Source organism: Manis javanica, chromosome 16, assembly GCF_040802235.1.
Source record: "Manis javanica isolate MJ-LG chromosome 16, MJ_LKY, whole genome shotgun sequence".
Taxonomy (NCBI): domain Eukaryota; kingdom Metazoa; phylum Chordata; class Mammalia; order Pholidota; family Manidae; genus Manis; species Manis javanica.
The window spans coordinates 29656705-29675410 of NC_133171.1; the positions used below are offsets into that span (position 1 = coordinate 29656705).

The 18706-nt window shown below is 34.7% G+C and overlaps 1 long non-coding RNA gene and 1 other non-coding gene across 2 annotated transcripts in view; one reads left to right on the plus strand and one right to left on the minus strand.

Annotated features, from left to right (window-relative positions):
- LOC118971372 (uncharacterized) overlaps nt 1-18706 on the minus strand; it is a 376061-nt gene that overhangs the window by 46843 nt on the left and 310512 nt on the right. The window lies entirely within an intron of this gene.
- Nucleotides 14315-14505, plus strand: LOC118971393 (U2 spliceosomal RNA). The gene has a single exon (XR_005059807.1). It is a non-coding gene; the product is annotated as a U2 spliceosomal RNA (small nuclear RNA).

Consider the following 18706-nt stretch of genomic DNA (forward strand, 5'->3'; position numbering starts at 1 on the left):
AGGTCTTCCACTTAACCGTGCTGCAAACATCTGGCATGTGCGCAGGTGGAGTCAAGAGTCCCTTCCCGACCTCTCGGCTCTGAGTCAGTGTCATTCTCAGAAGGCACACACCGGCTCTGTGGCCTGCTATGCCCTTCGCCCACCATTCTAAGGAGGAACATAAGGACCTTCATTCGAAGTCCCATTTGTGTTCTACTTTAATTGGCACAAAGTCATTTTTTGACGAAAAATTTGAAATAAATTAATTTGAAAACACTTCTTCTCATAAAATAATTATCCCTGGCTGCCTAGGAGAAAGGTCTATGGATTGAAAAATGAGTGAGAAGCTTGCAATAATTTTCTGAATCGGAGACACTGAGTCAGCATGAAGCTTGCCATTCAAGGTATTTTTCATGTTAGCGAGGCTCCATCCGACTCCTCAGTGGCTGGTAAGTCCAGGAACACCTCGGGGATGTGAGCTTGTACAATTTTGTTTCCTGTCAGTTATTGTCTTGTCTTCCTTCCCTGAATTTCTTTAAATGTTTTCCAGTTTTTCAGGTGCCAAATGTACACAGAATGTGCATGAGATTAAAGGCCAGGGGGCCTCTATTTGAAAGACCATGTTTGGTGATGTTCTTCCCTCTCTTTCTTCCAACGTGCCGGCTTCATCTCTTGACCACGCTTTGCCCTTTTTGTGTCCTCCTCCTTCTTTCACCTTATGTCCGAACTGCTCTTTTACCACTTTGTTCACTTCCTTAATTCTAATATTTTTTTTCCTTAAAACTCACAAGGTTTTGATTAATGTAAACAAAGGTGGGAAAAACAGTACCAGCTTTGAAAAATGTACAGGCTCATCATAGATTGTCTTTTAAGCAAACTTGTATCATAAGGTGGATTTAGTGACAATGATCAGAGAGGAAGAATCCTAAAAATAAACTTAAAAATTTATGAAAAACTAATGTTCTAGTTGTTTGTAATATTGCAAATAGCTAGGAACAACAAATGCTGCGAAGATACAGAGAAAGGGGAACCCTCCTACACTGCTGCTGGGAATGTAAACTAGTTCAACCATTGTGGAAAACAATATGGAGGTTCCTCAAAAAACTAAAAATAGAAATACATTTGACCCAGGAACTACACTCCTAAGAATCTACCCAAAGAAAACAACTTTTCAGATTCAAACAGATATATGCACCCCTATGTTTATCACAGCACTGTTTACAAGAGCCAAGATGTGGAAGCAACCTAAGTGTCCATCACAGATGAATGGATAAAGAAGACGTGGTACATATACACAATGGAATACTATTCAGCCATAAGAAAGAAACAGATCCTACCATTTGCAACAACACAGATGGAGCTGGAGGGTATTATGCTCAGTGAAATAAGCCAGGCGGAGAAAGACAAGTGCCAAATGATTTCTCTCATTTGTGGAGTACAGCAACGAAGCAAAACTGAAGGAACAAAATAGCAGCAGATTCACAGACTCCAAGAAGGGACTAACAGTTACCAAAGGGGAGGGGTGGGGAAGGGGGGTGGGGGGAGGGAGGGAGAAGGGGATTGTGGGGTATCATGATTGGTGCACACGGTGTGTGGGAGGTCATCAGAAAGACAGTATAGCTCAGAGAAGACAAATAGGGACTCCGTGGCATCTTACTACATTGATGGAAAGTGACTGCAGTGCGGCATAGGGGGGGACTCGATAATAAGGGTGAATGTAATAACCACATTTTTTTCTTGTGAAACCTTCATAAGAGTGTATGTCAATGATACCTTAATAAAAAAAAGAAAAAATATTGCAAATAGCATTTCTACCTATATAAAACATGTTCTTCCATAGCCTCTTCAAAGGTGGCTAGGGACACTGAAACCCTGACTCTGTATTCGCAAATACATGATATACCAAACTAAAATGAAAAATAGAGTATGAATATCCATCTGATCATACACAGATGTCTAATTTGTTTGCTGGAATATGGAATGGTGCAGTCAATACAGTGTAAAATATCTGTAATAAAAAAAGAGGTATGCATGCATAAGGACACAGAGTCAGAGAGAAGGATGTCCCAGGAGCTTATCCTTAGGAAGATAAAAGAATTCTATTTCTATTCATTCACTCCAGAATTTATTATAACCATTCTACAGAGAAGAATTCAGCACAGAAGCTATAGTTAAAGTTACCTTATTTCCATCGTAAATCCCCCTTTTTGAATGATTTATAATTTGGCTATTTTTATTTGCTTTTCCCTGGAACTTGGGCATGTAAGTATCTAAACTCTGTAACATTATTTCTCTAAATTTAATTTAAATCAGGTCACTCTTTCCTGTTTTCTCATCAACAAGAGAGGCACAAAATATGTCACATGGTACATCACAAATACTACGTTTCTGAAATAGCACAGTTGCCAACAGGAAGCAGATAATAATTATGTGAGCATCCTTTTAAAAATCTCTGCTGGACAAATGAGTATGTGGAGTGTTCAGAGTAGTTCAGTCCCCTTTCAAAAACCAGCTTTTTCAAGTCAATGGAACATATTTCCAAATAAAATCTGCAGCCCTGCAGTCATAATTATAATTTAAGACATCAAGAACTATAAAAATCAAATGAAATATCAATTATATCTCTAAAAAACCTGAGTGAATTGCATCTTTCTCAAAGAGCCAAAACATTGCAATTATTTCTTTAAAAAACTACGGGTTGAAAAGTATTTTTATTTCATTTGGAAAATATTTATTTTTCTTTCTGGAAAATTATATTGTACATATAGAACCAAGCAGAGAACAGATATGATCACAAATCTTACTTTAAGTAATAGTTACGTTTAACTTTCTACCATAGCTCAGTATTTCTGCACACACTCATCAAGTGCCATAAATATATCCACTAAAGTTAGTTTTTGTTTTAAAAAATATTAGTTAAATGCTTCATTGTTTACATTTAACTTTGAAAAGCATATATAGCATACTTTCATATATAAAAAATTGGTGTTGTAAAGTGTAGTGGAAGACAAGCGTTCTCTCTCACCTATCTAATCACCTCTATGAGTCTCTGTTGCCATCTTTACCTCTTCCATTCACATTTCTTTTTCAGTTTGTCTTACGTGTTCTTCTATTCTTAATCTAACAGATCTTGCTGAGCAAACTCATACCATCTGCTGATTTCACCTAACACCTGTGTTGATGACTCTTGAAATTATGACCTCTTGCATTCCATACGCTTTATCATGTGGCAGAATACACATACTTCCCTGAAGGTTCCGTAGCACGTGGAACTCGACTGGACCAGAATGAATCCTTTATCTTTGTTCTCCAAAGTCTCCCCTCCTGTATCCCCCCCTTGTCTCAGAGAAAATCATAATCCTGTATTCTATCCCTCAAGCCATTCACCTGGGTGCTTTTATTTCTGGGTACATGTTCAGTCATTGGAACTTGAAAGTTTTAACACATTTATAGAAAAAAAAAGTTGATGTGATGCTCTAGCACCTTGCATAAACCTCTACATACCTCAAACCTCAGTGTGTTATCTTGTAACTGAATCTTCAAGTTGTGTATATTCTCATATTCCTGAAAATACTCTGGTGCCTCTAAAGTACTCAGCTCAAAGAACATGTTCAAAATGTTTTTGAATGAAAGTATTTAATGTAAAATAACTTAGCAGATTTAATTGTATATTTGAATCCTTGTCTTTGTTTCAATCATTTTTTATTAATGTTTATCTTTGTGATTTATTAGAATTTGTTTACTATATTTCAGTTTTATTTATGTCTTATTGAATAACAAAAAGGAAGCCAGTTATGACTTAACTCATTGCTATGAATTATTGTTAGTTTCCAACCAGAGCAAGATTATTTTATTCCCTTTCCCTATTAGCTTATTCAAACTACAATTGTCCTAAACTGGGTTCATTCCTCTTCTAGTCTAAATCCATCCCTGAATATTTCAACCAAAAATTTATCTCCCCTTCATTGGAAGTATATTATTGTGAATATTTTTGTTTTAGTTAAAATATCTATTGCCTGTGTAAATGACTGCTTCATAAATAGATCATATGTTCATTGGAAATAGGATACAGGAAGGCTTAATTTGTTTATACAATTTGTAAACTTTTTCTGTGTATACTGAATTGATAGTATGTAGACGAAAGTGCAGGCATTTAATAAAATAGTTTTTTAATTATTAAAATATTAAATTTATGTGGTTACTATTATAAATATTTTTATAAAAATACCTTTTTATTTGAAGCTTTAAATACAACTATGTGGTGCCATATTACTGAAATATGTTAACAATGTAGTCAAATTGAACATGTGTTTGGGGATTAAATTTAATCAATTAAACATTTCATTTTTCAAATGCTAATGCTGAAAATTTCAGTAAGTTAAAAAATATTAAGATATAAATGCTAGCATTGAGTTTATTTGTTACTTTTGATATAACTTTATATTATTATATTGTATTTTATATCCAGAAAATTTGCTTTTTTTGTCTTTCAGTAGCATATTGCTTCAATGACACTAGTATTTTTATTTTTTAAAGTTTTTTAGTTTTAGTCAGGTATAACTGACATAAAATAAAGTGCAGTTCTGTAAAGTATACAATTTGATATGATTTCACACATTCATAGACCCATGAAATCATGAAAATCATTAAATGAAGATAACGAACATATTCATTATCCCCAAAAGTTTCATTGAGATGCTTAGTAATCTCTCCCTCTCTGCCCCATACCATTCCCAGATACAGAGACATGCTTTCTGTCATTATAGGTTAGATTACAATTTATAGAATTTTATGTAAATGAAATTATATATATGTACTCTATATTGTTTGGCTTTTTTTATTCAGTATAATTATTTTGAGATTTATCCATGTTGTTATGTATGTATGTACATCATCGTTTCAATCTGTTTCATAGTTATGAAACAGTTATGAACAGTACACTATTGTGCAGTTTATACCAGGAGTAGTTTATCCAGTCACCTTTCAGTGGACCGTTGGGCCATCCCCAATATCAAAAACACTTCTTTCTCTGTGTACTTGTTGCTTTAGCCTTTAGGTCTTTTGCATATCCATGTGTCTTTTAGAATCAGTTTGTCAATCTCTATAAAATTATATATTGGAATATTGAGAAAACTGAATGTACACATCTATTTTAGGAGAGTTGACATATAACAGTATTACATCTTCTGAGTCATGAGCATGATACATCTCTATTTATTTAGGTCTTTCTCAACCCTATTTTGTAGTTTTCTCTGTACAGATCTTTTATGGCTTTTGTAAGAGTTATGTACAATGTTTCATATTGTTTTTTGATACTCTATATGGTGCTGTTTTTATAATCTCTTTTTCTATTCATTTCTTTATATTCATTTTGTATCTTCCACCTTTGTTCAATTCACTTACTAGTTCTGGTAGCTGTTCTGTAGGCCTGACGATTTTCTACCTAGAAGATATCTTCAAAGAAAGACTGGTCCTGTCAATAGTCTTTTTGAATCTGAATGACTTACTTCATCGTTGCCTTGCTTTATTATATCATTTTGCTGGTGTAATATCAAATATAAGTGGAGAGAGTGGGCATCCTTGTCTTTATATATTCACTCTTCTACAATGAAGTATGTATTTGTTCTTATAGAAGTAAAAATGATACTAATTGTAGAATTTTTATCATGAAATTCACATCTATTTTTAATTAATTGAAAGTTTTTATCAGAGATAGATATTAGATTTTTTAAGATGTTCTGTCTTTATCAATAGAGACAATTATTAAAGTTATATATATTTTTTGTACGATGATCAGTTACATTGACTTTTAGATGTTAAACCGACCTTGAATTCTTGGGCTAAAGCCCCTTTGGTCAGGATGTATTATCTTTTTTTCTTTGGATTCAACTACCTTATGTGTTTAGAATGTTTATGTCTATGCTTAGGAGGAATATTGATCAGCAGTCTGATTTTCATGTATGGACTCTTTCTTCTTTTGCTAACAGAGTAAAGTTAATCTCTTAAATGAATTGGTAAGTATTCCATCATCCTTTATATTAATGGAAAAGTCTGCATATAATTTGTAATATATTTCTGTAAACATTTAGTAGAATTCACCACTAAAGCTTTAGGGAGTTTCCTTTCTGGGAAAGCTTTTAAGACCAAATTAATTTTCTTTATCAAATATGCAGTTATTCAGGTTATTTCTACCTGCTTAAGTGAACTTTGTCTTTGAGTATTTCAAGGTATGGTTTTATTTATCCTTAGTGTATCATTAAATGTCTTTTTTAAAATTGTTCAAAATATTCCTGTTATTATTCTTTTATTATCTGAAAAATCTACAACAATTTCACCTCTCTCATTCCTAAAATCAGGAATGTGTTCAATCTTCCCTTTTCCTCTCTCTTCTCTCCTCTCCTCTCTCTCTCTTTCTCTCCTTCTCCCCTAGTCAGTCCCGCTACAGGGGCATCAATTTTATATACAAGAATCACTTTTGGCTTTCATTGAATTTTCTCAGTTACTTTTTTGTTTTCTATTTCAAAATGTCTGTTCTGGTCTTTATTAATCATTTTTTTTCTGCTTACTTTTATTTGCTCTTATTTTTCTAGTTTCTTCAGGCTGAAGCTTAGGTTATTAATTTAGTACCTCTCTTATTTTCTAACAGAGGCACTAAGTGCCACAAATTTCCTAAGTACTGCCTTAGCAGTATCCCATGAAGCTCTCTTTTTAGGTCCATAAACATTTAGGATTACTGTATCTTCTAGTTGAATTGCTATTTTATCATTATGAAATGACTTTATTACAAATATTATTCTTTAATATTCTTACCTCCACTTATGACAGTAGTACCTGATGTATACTTGGTTATTTACACAAGCATTCTAGCTTGTTTAGTGTTAAAATAGTGTACCTTTCCTACTCTTTGTTTTTAGCCTCTTTGTATCTTTATAATTAAGCTGGATGTAGGCAACATGTAGTTGATTTTGCGTTTTTAACCAATTTGACAATATTTGCTTTTAATCAGTGTCTAAACTATTTCCATTTAATGTGATCATTGATAAAGTTAGGTTAGTTTTAACACTTTGCTGTTTTTAATTTGACCCCTCTGTGCTTTTAAGATGAGAAAGCTCATAGAAAAAAAAGAATATTTTGCCTTCCATAAATCTATCATCCAGTAGAAACTACATTTACAGCTTTGGTGTATCATTTCATTTCTAGAAAATATGTATGGACAGGAGAGATTTATTTTAGTATATCATTAGTAACATTCTATTTTTTCACAAGATATTTCAAATATTTCAAAGTATTATACACAAATACTTTGAAAACATATTCAATGAAATCATAAGGTCACACTTTATATTATTATATCTGGCACAAAAATTAAGCATTAAAACTTTTTTTCTTGTATCATCAAATTATGTCCAAATTCTCCTTAGCATATGTAATGTTACAAACCAACATTCTGCCACCTCATTCATACCTCTCATACCTTCCTGTTTCTGTAGGATAAATCCTTAAATGCTAAGTTCCTAGTCAAATCTTTGAACTTTCTAAACTTCCCAGGGGTTTTATTTATTAAAAAAAAAATCTGCCATTCTGAAAGATAAAAATAATGAAAATGACTGTAAGGCTTGGAGAAAGAAGTAAGAGAGCAGGTCTCTGCGTTGAATATAAAACAGAAATAAAAGTCTGAATTCTCACTTCCTGAGGCTTTTGTAGTAGAGACTAATGACCAGCCAGTCACCCCAGTGAACCTCAGAGTCAAGAGTCGAGATCAGCATTTTTGTTGTACTCCATGGTCATATCCAAACCTTGTTCTCTTATTTATTTTCAATTTTCCTGTTTCTTTACAATGTATGTTTCCTCACTTTCTTGAATCCATATTTTAAGTTATAACTTAGCCTGCATATACCACAAAATTCACTAAAGAAAGTGGTCTCTGTTCCTGTCCTTCATCACTATTCAGCTCACTTGTAGGGTTTGAGTCCTTTTACTGTCATGTAGATGATCTATTTAAATCCTTTCCTCAGTTTATTTCCTCAACTCTTACGATCAACTCCTAATGGCCACATTTTGCACATTTAAAAAAATCTAGATTTAACGTAAATTTATCTCTACAATTGATTTCCACATCTCCACCTCCAAACACCTCTCTTGATAGTCTTCCTTCTAGACATACTTTTCAAAATCACTGGAATCTCCTTTTAAAAAAAAATGTTCTCTATGCCATCTGCTTCTATTATGTTGTCTTCCTTTTCTAGTCATCCTACATTCTGCTCCATCTTCTGACATGATCCTGAGATACACATGCATCTTGGAGCCACTTTTTCTTCTACTCTCCACCTCAGAAGCACAGCAAAACCCCTACCCTGAAACCATGCAAAACCCAACTGTTTGTCTCCTGTGCTCCTAAATGATGTCAAAATGCAAACAAATGTGACAGTGGCTACACCCATCTACATTCCTACCAACATCATGTGGCTTTATTTTTAATCTGGTTCATTAATAAAATACATAACCACAAGTTTCTGTTCCTATTTTCAAAGTAAACTGAAACCAGCCATAACTCTTTTTTGAGGAGCAAGTAGGGTAGCACCTTTCACAGAAATCTTGGGTCTATGTTCAGGTCTGAGCTATATCATCAACAAGCCATTACCTTGAGTAAGTCAAATGGTCTCTAAAGCATTCAGGTTCTTTCTGAACAAAATGAGGAAGCTGGCCTGGATAGTCCCAAACATCAGCAGAACCTTTAAGGCCAACTAGCAACCCATTTACTTTTCCCTAATCAGCTACAATATGCTTCCCTAATGAGAATTATTCTAAATCTTAATGAATGTCCATAAGCACCATGCCCAACCTCCATTCTATCATGCATAGCAGACAACTGTGCTTATTACATGGGGAAAATTAGGACTGCTGATGTGTTTCCTTTAATGTTCCTCCTTCTGCCTACAGAAAAAACATCAATTCTGCAGGCCTGCTGCTAACCCTCTCCTGCTCAGTAGGCTTTTTCTCCTCTGCTTTATTGGTAATCTATGAGGAAATGGAAATCATATTTCTGAGGTTGATGTGAAATACCCTGCAGTTTAGGTGTTAGAATTGAAATATGGAAAATGAAATATAATGAATATACTGCTAAGAGTAATCTGACTCTCTGCCTTTGCCTAGAGTTGAATATACATTTTAAGATTTCATAAGCATTGCCAATCTCCTTTCTTTTAAATGACTGCAAAAGAGATGTAATTTTGGAGATGGAGTAAGGAGGTCAATAGATTTGGGTTGGCCAAAATCTGTAGAGCTCAAAATCTATAGAGACCCTGTAGAGCCACTCCAGAAGAGCCAGTGGCTCAGGCCCCAGTCCTCGGGGGGCAACATTCAGTGGGAACAATGAACTGTCCTCTTACATGCGTTGAGTTTTAGATGCTTGCTTTTTTCTTCTCTCAAATCTTCTATTAATTATATTGAGAGTTTCTGAATAGAAATGATGAAAATTTAATTATCGTTTCAAATCTATATTATTTTCCCTCATTTTTTGCATATTTCTGTGTAATGGTGAATGAGAGCAGGTAAACACATCTAGATACCCAAACTCCAAACTCAGAAGTCAGGAATTTGTCTTTTATTTTAGGTTATAGTAAATATGTTCTGAAAGAAAATGCAGTTTCAGATATATATTGATTTTTTCACACAAGTATGTAATTCTACTGATCCACCAGATATTTTACACAACATACATAATTTAAGAATAAAAGGAAGTGACAGTCTCATGAACTAGCATTTCTTTGACTACAGTAAATATGGATATTTATCTAATTTGAAAGTGGTTTTTATTTTTAAAAATTATTGAAATATAATTGATGTACAATAGTATATAGGTTTCAGATGTACAATATAGTGATTTGGCAATTCTATACCATTATTAAATGCTCACATGTTAAATGTAGTTACAGTCTGTCACCATATAAAGATATTACAATATTATTGGCTATATTTCCTTTGCTGTACTTCTATCCCTGTGACTAATTTATTTTATAATTTTAAGTTTGGACCATTTTATCTCTTCACCTGTTTCAACCATAACTTCCTAGCCAAGGTAACCAGGAATCTATTCTCTCTATTTATGAGTCTATTTCTGTTTTGTTTCTTTGTTCAGTTGTTTTATTTTTCAGATTCCACATAAAAGCAAGATGGTATGTATTTGTCTTTCTTGGTTTGACTTATTTTACTTAGCAAAATACTCTCTAGATCTATCCATGTTGGCACAAGTGGCAAGATTTCTTTATTTTTGCCTGAGTAATATTCCATTGTGTATAGGTACCACATCTTCTTTATCTCTTCATTTACAAATGGACACTTATGTTGCTCTCAGATCTTGACTATTATAAATAATGCTGCAATAAACATAAGGGTGCATACATCTTTTCAAATTAGTGACTTTGACTTCTTTGGGTAAATTCCCGTAAGTGGAACTGCTGGATCATATAGCATTTCTGTTTTTAGTGTTCTGAGAAAATGCTTTTCATAGTGATGATGTAGGACAGGAACCTGGGATGAGTATCATAGTTAACTTTTCCTGTCTCTGATGAAGAATGCTGAGATATAAACAGCGTAGCAAGAACAGGAAGAATTCCATCTTCAAGTTAAGGTTCCATTTTAAAAACCAGGAAGATAGGAAGTACGATTCCTAACATTCCTTAGCAGACAGACAGTAACTCGACCCACTTTGCGGTGAGTGGTCTTGATTTCTCTGTTCCCTGAGGGAAATTGCTCTCCTGGAGAGGAACTGACCAATTTCTTGAGTTAATTTTGCAGAATTACCTGGAGGACTGATAATAGAAGGAACTTAATGTTTCTCACTGGAGAAAGGCATTTTGTGTCCACTTTACAAGTCTATATCTCTCGCCCTCTGAAAAATGCTGAAAAGTCAGAAACCCCAGAATTTTAGCACGACTCCTGAGGACCCTCGCACTTTTCCTCTCTTTAAGTGCGTGCCTTTAAATAAAGCTTTCTCACTGCTCAACTTACTGCATTGTGTCATTTTGCTATTTCATTCTATTTCCAAGTCCCCATTTTACCCCTGATAAGTAGAGAGGGGCTGCTGCGAGCTCAGGTTTGGGCCTGCAGGTTCTGTCGCCTGGCTTCCTTACCTACACTCTTCCCACCTGCTCAAGAATTCTTTCTCCTTTAGCGTCAAAACCCTCCTCATCCAGGCTGAGGTTTCACCTGCTGCGCAGGGAGAGACCCCCAGATGCAGTTGCCAGGCGACAGTGGCTACACCCATCTACATTCCTACCAACATCATGTGGCTTTATTTTTAATCTGGTTCATTAATAAAATACATAACCACAAGTTTCTGTTCCTATTTTCAAAGTAAACTGAAACCAGCCATAACTCTTTTTTGAGGAGCAAGTAGGGTAGCACCTTTCACAGAAATCTTGGGTCTCTGTTCTGGTCTGAGCTATATCATCAACAAGCCATTACCTTGAGTAAGTCAAATGGTCTCTAAAGCATTCAGGTTCTTTCTGAACAAAATGAGGAAGCTGGCCTGGATAGTCTCTGGGGTCCTATTCAGGTATACTTTCTATGATTATATTTCCTTAAATGTCTTCTGTGTAATAGCACCACCAATACACAAAGGACACTGCTATGAACAGAGCAAGAATCTTTTTACCAGAACTATAACCCAGTGGTATAACCAGGAACACTGTAGAAATTTCAAGTACAGTTAATTTTTTTTGCTTTGTTTGGTGACAGTGGCTAAGATTCCCATTTTCTTTAGTCCTTGATGATGCAATAGTGACATAACCTTAGATCAATAATTTATTATGTTCTGCAATATCTAAAAGAACAATTTATTTTTAAGAACATAAAGGCTGAAAAGTACTACCCATCATGCTTGATCATCAGTAGGAACACTTAAGGACTTGAAGTCACAGACACTATATTTTAATTAAAAGAAGCCTGATGTAGAAATTAGATCTAATTTCTCAGTATATTAATAATTTCCCAATATTCAATTAATAATTAAAGTTCTCAGTTTGCAGAGTAAGTGCTATATTTAGAATATTTGCATAATTTAGTGAATATATAATTTCCAAATGGCAATGTTATATTATGATGTATATGAGTAAAAGATCCATTCGAACTGCAAAATGGATACATGGATTTTATATAATAGAGTATGAAAAGGTTACAGGTATTGGCTCAGATTCTATATAGCAACCAGCTATCACTTAGCATTGTTGGTATAGTACCAAAGAAGGATATACACAGTTACATGGAAATATTAAATGTACCTCCCTTTTCCTTTTTATCTGGATAAGACTAAATTTTCTTCATATTATTCAGCCAAATAGCATATTGAAATATACTGAAACATGTAGAATGCAGAAGCAGATATGTGAATCCAGCTATTTTTATTACTTATTAAAGAGATTTACAAAAACTCATAACAATGCCATGAAAAATAAAAAATAAAATCTACATTATTTATATAACATGAATTTATGATTATCTTAAAATGAATTGATATTTTTAATTATCTCAAGTTTATTTTCTAATATAGTAAATATCAATATGTACCATAAAAAACTCACTGACATTCTTTTTTTTAGAATATAAAGAAATCTTGAAGCAAAGAATTTCAGAACCACTAACCTACAGTATAAAATAATATTTTGCATAATGGGAATTTAATATGCAGTGTACAGAACAAAGAACCTGACAAATACATAAAGGCACTATGTATATTAGCTTATAATTATGCAGCATATATGAAAGGTATGAATAAAAATGCACTAAAATATTAATATTTGCAAGAAGAACTTGCACAAACAGGCAGCTCATGCAATTGCTGTGTAACACATAATGAAATCATTTCTGACCTAGGAGTTTCATGTCTCTGATAGAAGAAATGTAACTGGCAGGCTAAGTTTTAGTTTGCAAATGGAATAAATTTTCATATCTTTCATAGCTCTCGACCCTGGTTTCTGTCTTTTCATTGAAGTACTTAGATATATTTAGAATAGCTTCTCTAAAGTCTTCATCCGCTAATTCCAACAATGCTGTCAAACTCTGAGTCTCTTTTTATTGACTTCTTTCCTACATTTATGGGATGCAATTTCCTAGTTCTTGTACTTAGTAGTTTGTTTTTTGTGTGGTGAATGTTGTTGACATTTTATTGTTGGGAGTCATTTCTGTTGCCTTTCTTGTATGTATATCGAGGTGTTTTTTTTTTCCCCTAGTGAACAACTAATTTACTGTGGATCACTTGAATCCTGTCATATCTTGATTATGTCCATACTCTTAAAACCGTGGCCTTGTGGAATCTCAGTTACATGGTGAGGAGATCAATTAGACTTCTCCAGTCCCATCTGTCAGAAGTCTAATGTCTCTTGACCCCAAGCCACTTCTGGATTCTCTACTCAGCTCAGATGTTTGCACAGTCTTTTTTTTCTGCTAGTTTTAGTGGACTCTAGCCTAAGTATGCATAACTTAACAGTCTGCCAAGAGATTCACGGGTATAATTATTATGATTCTTGGGCCCCTTTTATGTGCAGCATTCTCTTCACTTGTACCCAGCTCTACAAGTCTTGTGAACTGCCCCAAACTACCATTTCAGTTTCCTATACTTACCCAAGACTGTTGCTCACTGGGTGGGCTCCACTTCTTGCCCTATGGTTTGGAACATACAAGCTTTTAATTTAGTTCTTACAGAAGGTTATGTATGTCCAGTTACTACTCAGTTGCTGAAATGTATTCAGTGTTGTCCATTGTAAAATGGTGTAGTATTTTTAATTAAATGAAAAGGGTTTCAGGGGTCTAGATTTTAGATTACTGTCAATGACATATTTTGGAACATCTATGCCAAAGGTAGTAAACTTCCCAAAGGTGGGTCAATTGGAATTAAATACGAGCTCACTGTTAAGTATAAAGTTGTCTGTGGGTTTGTCTTATATGGCCTTTAATATCTTGAGGTACTTGCCCTCTATACCCATTCTGTTGAGAGTTTTTATCACGAACGGAATTGAATTTTGTCAAATGCTTTTTCAGCATCTAGCCTGTTTGTGCAAGTTCTTCTTGCAAATATTAATATTTTAGTGCATTTTTATTCATACCTTTCATATATGCTGCATAATTATAAGCTAATATACATGGTGCCTTTATGTATTTGTCAGGTTCTTTGTTCTGTACACTGCATATTAAATTCCCATTATGCAAAATATTATTTTATACTGTAGGCTATGGTCTAACTGTATAAAAACGTACCTGTAGACATCATATTAAATAGATTTTAATTAAAAGAATTTTAACTGAGGTGTGAAAAATGATTTTATAGAAGCGTATCTGAATTGCTTCTTGGCCTTTTGGCTAAGATCAAGTGTAGAATCTGTTCTTATCAGTTTAACATGTGATATGTCCTTTATCCGAGAACAATAGATTAAATGGATTTCTGCAGCAGGAAGTTGGAGTAGGAGCTTGCTCCATCCGCTTCACGCATCGGCCTGGTATTGCAGTAGTTCCAGGAACGGTGCAGCCCCCCCTTTTTTTTATATCGTTAATGTACAATTACTTGAACATTATGGTTATTAGACTCCACCTATTATCAAGTCTGCCCCACATACCCCATTACAGTCACTATCCATCAGCATAGTAAGATGCTATAGAATCATTACTTCTTATGAGTGCTAACCATAATGCCCCTTTTTCCCCCTTATCCTGCCCTACCCACCCACCCACCCTCCCCAGTCCCTTTCCCTTTGGTAACTGTTAGTCCATTCTTTGGATCTGTGAGTCTGCTGCTGTTTTGTTCCTTCAGGTTTTGCTTTGTTCTTATGCTCCACAGATGAGTGAAATCGTTTGGTACTTGTCTTTCTCTGCCTGGCTTAGTTCACTGAGCATAATACCCTCTAGCTCCATCCATGTTGTTGCAATAGCAGGATTTGTTTCCTTCTTATGGTTGAATAATATTCATATATGTACCACCTCTTCTTTAGCCATTCATCTACTGATGGACACTTAGGTTGCTTCCATTTCTTGACTATTGTAAATAGTGCTGTGATAAAAATAGGGGTGCATATGTCTTTTTCAAACTGGGCTCCTGCATTCTTCGGGTAAATTCCTAGAAGTGGAAATCCTGGGTCAAATGGTATTTCTATTTTGAGTTTTTTGAGGAACCTCCATCCTGCTTTTCACAATGGTTGAACTAGTTTACATTCCCACCAGCAGTGAAGGAGGGTTCCCCTTTCTCCACATTCTTGCCAACATTTGTTGTTGTTTGTCTTTTTGAATGTTTGGCATCCTAACTGGCATGAGGTGATATCTTATTGTAGTTTTAATTTGCATTTCTCTGATGATTAGCAACATGGAGCATCTTTTCATGTGCCTGTTGGCCATCTGTATTTCTCCTTTGGAGAAGTGTCTGTCCAGATTCTCCACCCATTTTTTAATTGGCTTATTTGTTTTTTGTTTGTTGAGGTGTGTGAGCTCTTTATATAATTTGGATGTCAACCCCTTAACGGATCTGTCATTTATGAATATATTCTCCCATACTGTAGGATACCTTTTTGTCCTACTGATGGTGTCCTTTGCCCTACAGAAGCTTTTTAGTTTGATATAGTCCCACTTGTTCATTTTTGCTTTTGTTTCCCTTGACCAGGGAGATATGTTCATGAAGAAGTCACTCATGTTTATGTCCATGAGATTATTGTCTATATTTTGTTTAAAGAGTTTTATGGTTTCATTACTTACATTCAGTTCTTTGACCCATTTTGAGTTTACATTTGTGTATGGGGTTAGACAATAATCCAGTTTCATTCTCTTACATGTAGCTGTCCAGTTTTGCCAGAACCATCTGTTGAAGAGGCTGTCATTTCTCCATTGTGTATCCATGGCTCCTTTATTATATTTAATTGACCATATATGCTTGGGTTTATATCTGGGCTCTCTATTCTGTTCCACTTGTCTATGGGTCTGTTCTTGTGCCAGTACCAAATTCTCTTGATTACTGTGGCTTTGTAGTAGAGCTTGAAATAAGGGAGTGTAATTCCCCCTGCTTTATTCTTCCTTCTCAGGATTGCTTTGGCTATTTGGGCTCTTTTGTTGTTCCATATGAATTTTAGAACTATTTTCTCTAGTTCATTGAAGAACGCTGTAGGTATTTTGACAGGGATTGCATTGAATCTGTAGATTGCTTTAGGTAGGATGGCCAGTTTGACAATATTAATTCCTCCTAGCTAAGAGCATCCACTAAAAATGGATGAATTTCCATTTTTTTAGTGTCCTCTTTAATTTCTCTTAAGAGTGTCCCGTAGTTTTCAGGGTATAGGTCTTTCACTTCTTTGGTTAGGTTTATTCCTAGGTATTTTATTCTTTTTGACACAATTGTGAATGGAATTGTTCTCCTGATTTCTCTTTCTGCTAGCTCATGGTTAGTGTATAGGAATGCAACAGATTTCTGTGTATTATGTATCCCACAACTTTGTTGAATTCAGATATTTGATCTAGTAATTTTGGAGTGGATTCTTTAGTGTTCTTTATGTACAATATCATGTAATCTGCAAACAGGGACAGTTTGACTTCTTCTTTGCCAATCTGGATGCCTTTTATTTTTTGTGTTGTCAGATTGCCATTGCTAAGACCTCCAGCACTATGTTGAATAAAAGTGGGAGACTGAGCATCCTTGTCTTGTTCTGATCTTAAAGGAAAATCTTTCAGCTTCTCACTGTTAAGTATAAAGTTGTCTGTGGGTTTGTCTTATATGGCCTTTAATACCTTGAGGTACTTGCCCTCTATCCCCATTCTGTTGAGAGTTTTTATCACGAACAGATGTTGAATTTTGTCAAATGCTTTTTCAGCATCTATGGAAATGACCATATTGTTTTTGTTCTTCTTTTTGTTGATGTGGTGGATGATGTTGATGGATTTTCAAATGTTGTACCATCCTTGCATCCCTGGGATGAATCCCACTTGATCATGATGGATGATGTTTTTGATGTGTTTTTTAATTCGGTTTGGTAATATTTTGTTGAGTATTTTTGCATCTATGTTCATCAGAGATATTGGTCTGTAATTTTCTTTTTTTGTGGTGTCTTTGCCTGGTTTTGGTATTACAGTGATGTTGGCCTTGTAGAATGAGTTTTGGAGTATTCTCTCATCTTCTACTTTTGGGAAAACTTTAAGGAGGATGAATATTAGGTCTTCACTAAATGTTTGATAATATTCAGCAGTGAAACCATCTGGTCCAGCAGTTTTGTTCTTAGGCAGTTTTTTGATTACCAATTCAAGTTCTTTGCTGGTAATTGGTCTATTCAGATTTTCTGTTTCTTCCTGGGCCAGCCTTGGAAGGTATTTTTCTTGAAAGTTGTCCATTTCTTCTAGGTTATCCAGTTTGTTACCCTATAATTTTTCATAGTATTCTCTCATAATTCTTTGTATTTTTGTGGTGTCCGTAGTGATTTTTCCTCTCTCATTTCTGATTCTGTTTATGTGTGTAGGCTCTCGTTTTTTCTTTATAAGTCTGGCTAGGGGTTTATTTAATTTTCTTGAAGAACCAGCTTCTGCTTTCATTGATTCTTTCTATTATTTTATTCTTCTCAATTTTATTTCTACTTTAATCTTTATTATGTCCCTCCTTCTACTGACTTTGGGCCTCATTTGTTTTTCCTTTTCTAGTTTCATTAATTGTGGGTTAAGACTCTTCTTTTGGGATTGTTCTTCTTTCCTGAGGTAGGCCTGTATTGCAATATATTTCCCTCTTTGAATGGCCTTCGCTGCATCCCACAGATTTTTGCGTTGTTGAATTCTTATTCTCATTTGTCTCCATACTTTGCTTGATCTGTGTTTATTTGGTCATTGATCGATTGGTTATTGAGGAGCATGTTAAGCCTCTATGTATTTGTGGGCTTTTTTGTTTTGTGTAATTTATTTCCTTTGTGATCTGAGAAGCTGTTTGGTAGGATTTCAGTCATTTTGAATTTACTGGGGTTCTTTTTGTGGCCTAGTATGTGATCTATTCTTGAAAATGTTCCATGTATACTTGAGAAGAATGTGTATCCTGTTGCTTTTGGATGGAGTGTTATGTAGATGTCTGTTAAGTCCATCTGTTCTAGTGTGTTGTTCAGTGCCTCTGTCTCTTTACTCATTTTCTGTTTGGTACATCTGTCATTTGGAGAGAGTGGTGTATTGAAGTCTCCTAAAACGAATGCATTGCATTCCATTTCCCCCTTTAATTCTGTTAGCATTTGTTTCACATATGTAGGTGATGCTGTGTTAGGTGCATAGATATTTATAATGCTTATTCCTCTTGTTGGACTGACCCTTTTATCATTATCTAATGTCCTTGTCTCTTGTTACTGTCTTTGTTTTGAAGTCTATTTTGTCTGGTGCAAGTAGTGGAACTCCTGCTTTTTTCTCACTGTTAGTTGCATAAAGTATCTTTTTCCATCCCTTTACTTTCAGTCTGTGTATGTCTTTGGGTTTGAAGTGAGTCTCTTATGGCAGCACATAGATGGGTATTGTTTTTTTTTAATCCATTTAGTGACTCTATGTCTTTTGATTGGTGCATTCAGACCATTTATATTTAGAGTGATTATCGATAGGGATGTACTTATTGCCATTGTAGGCTTCAGATTCATGGTTACCATAGGTTCAATGGTAATTCCCTTGCTATCTAGCATTTTAATTTAACTAATTTCATATGCTATTACAAACACAACCTAAAGGTTCTTTTTCTTTTTCCCCT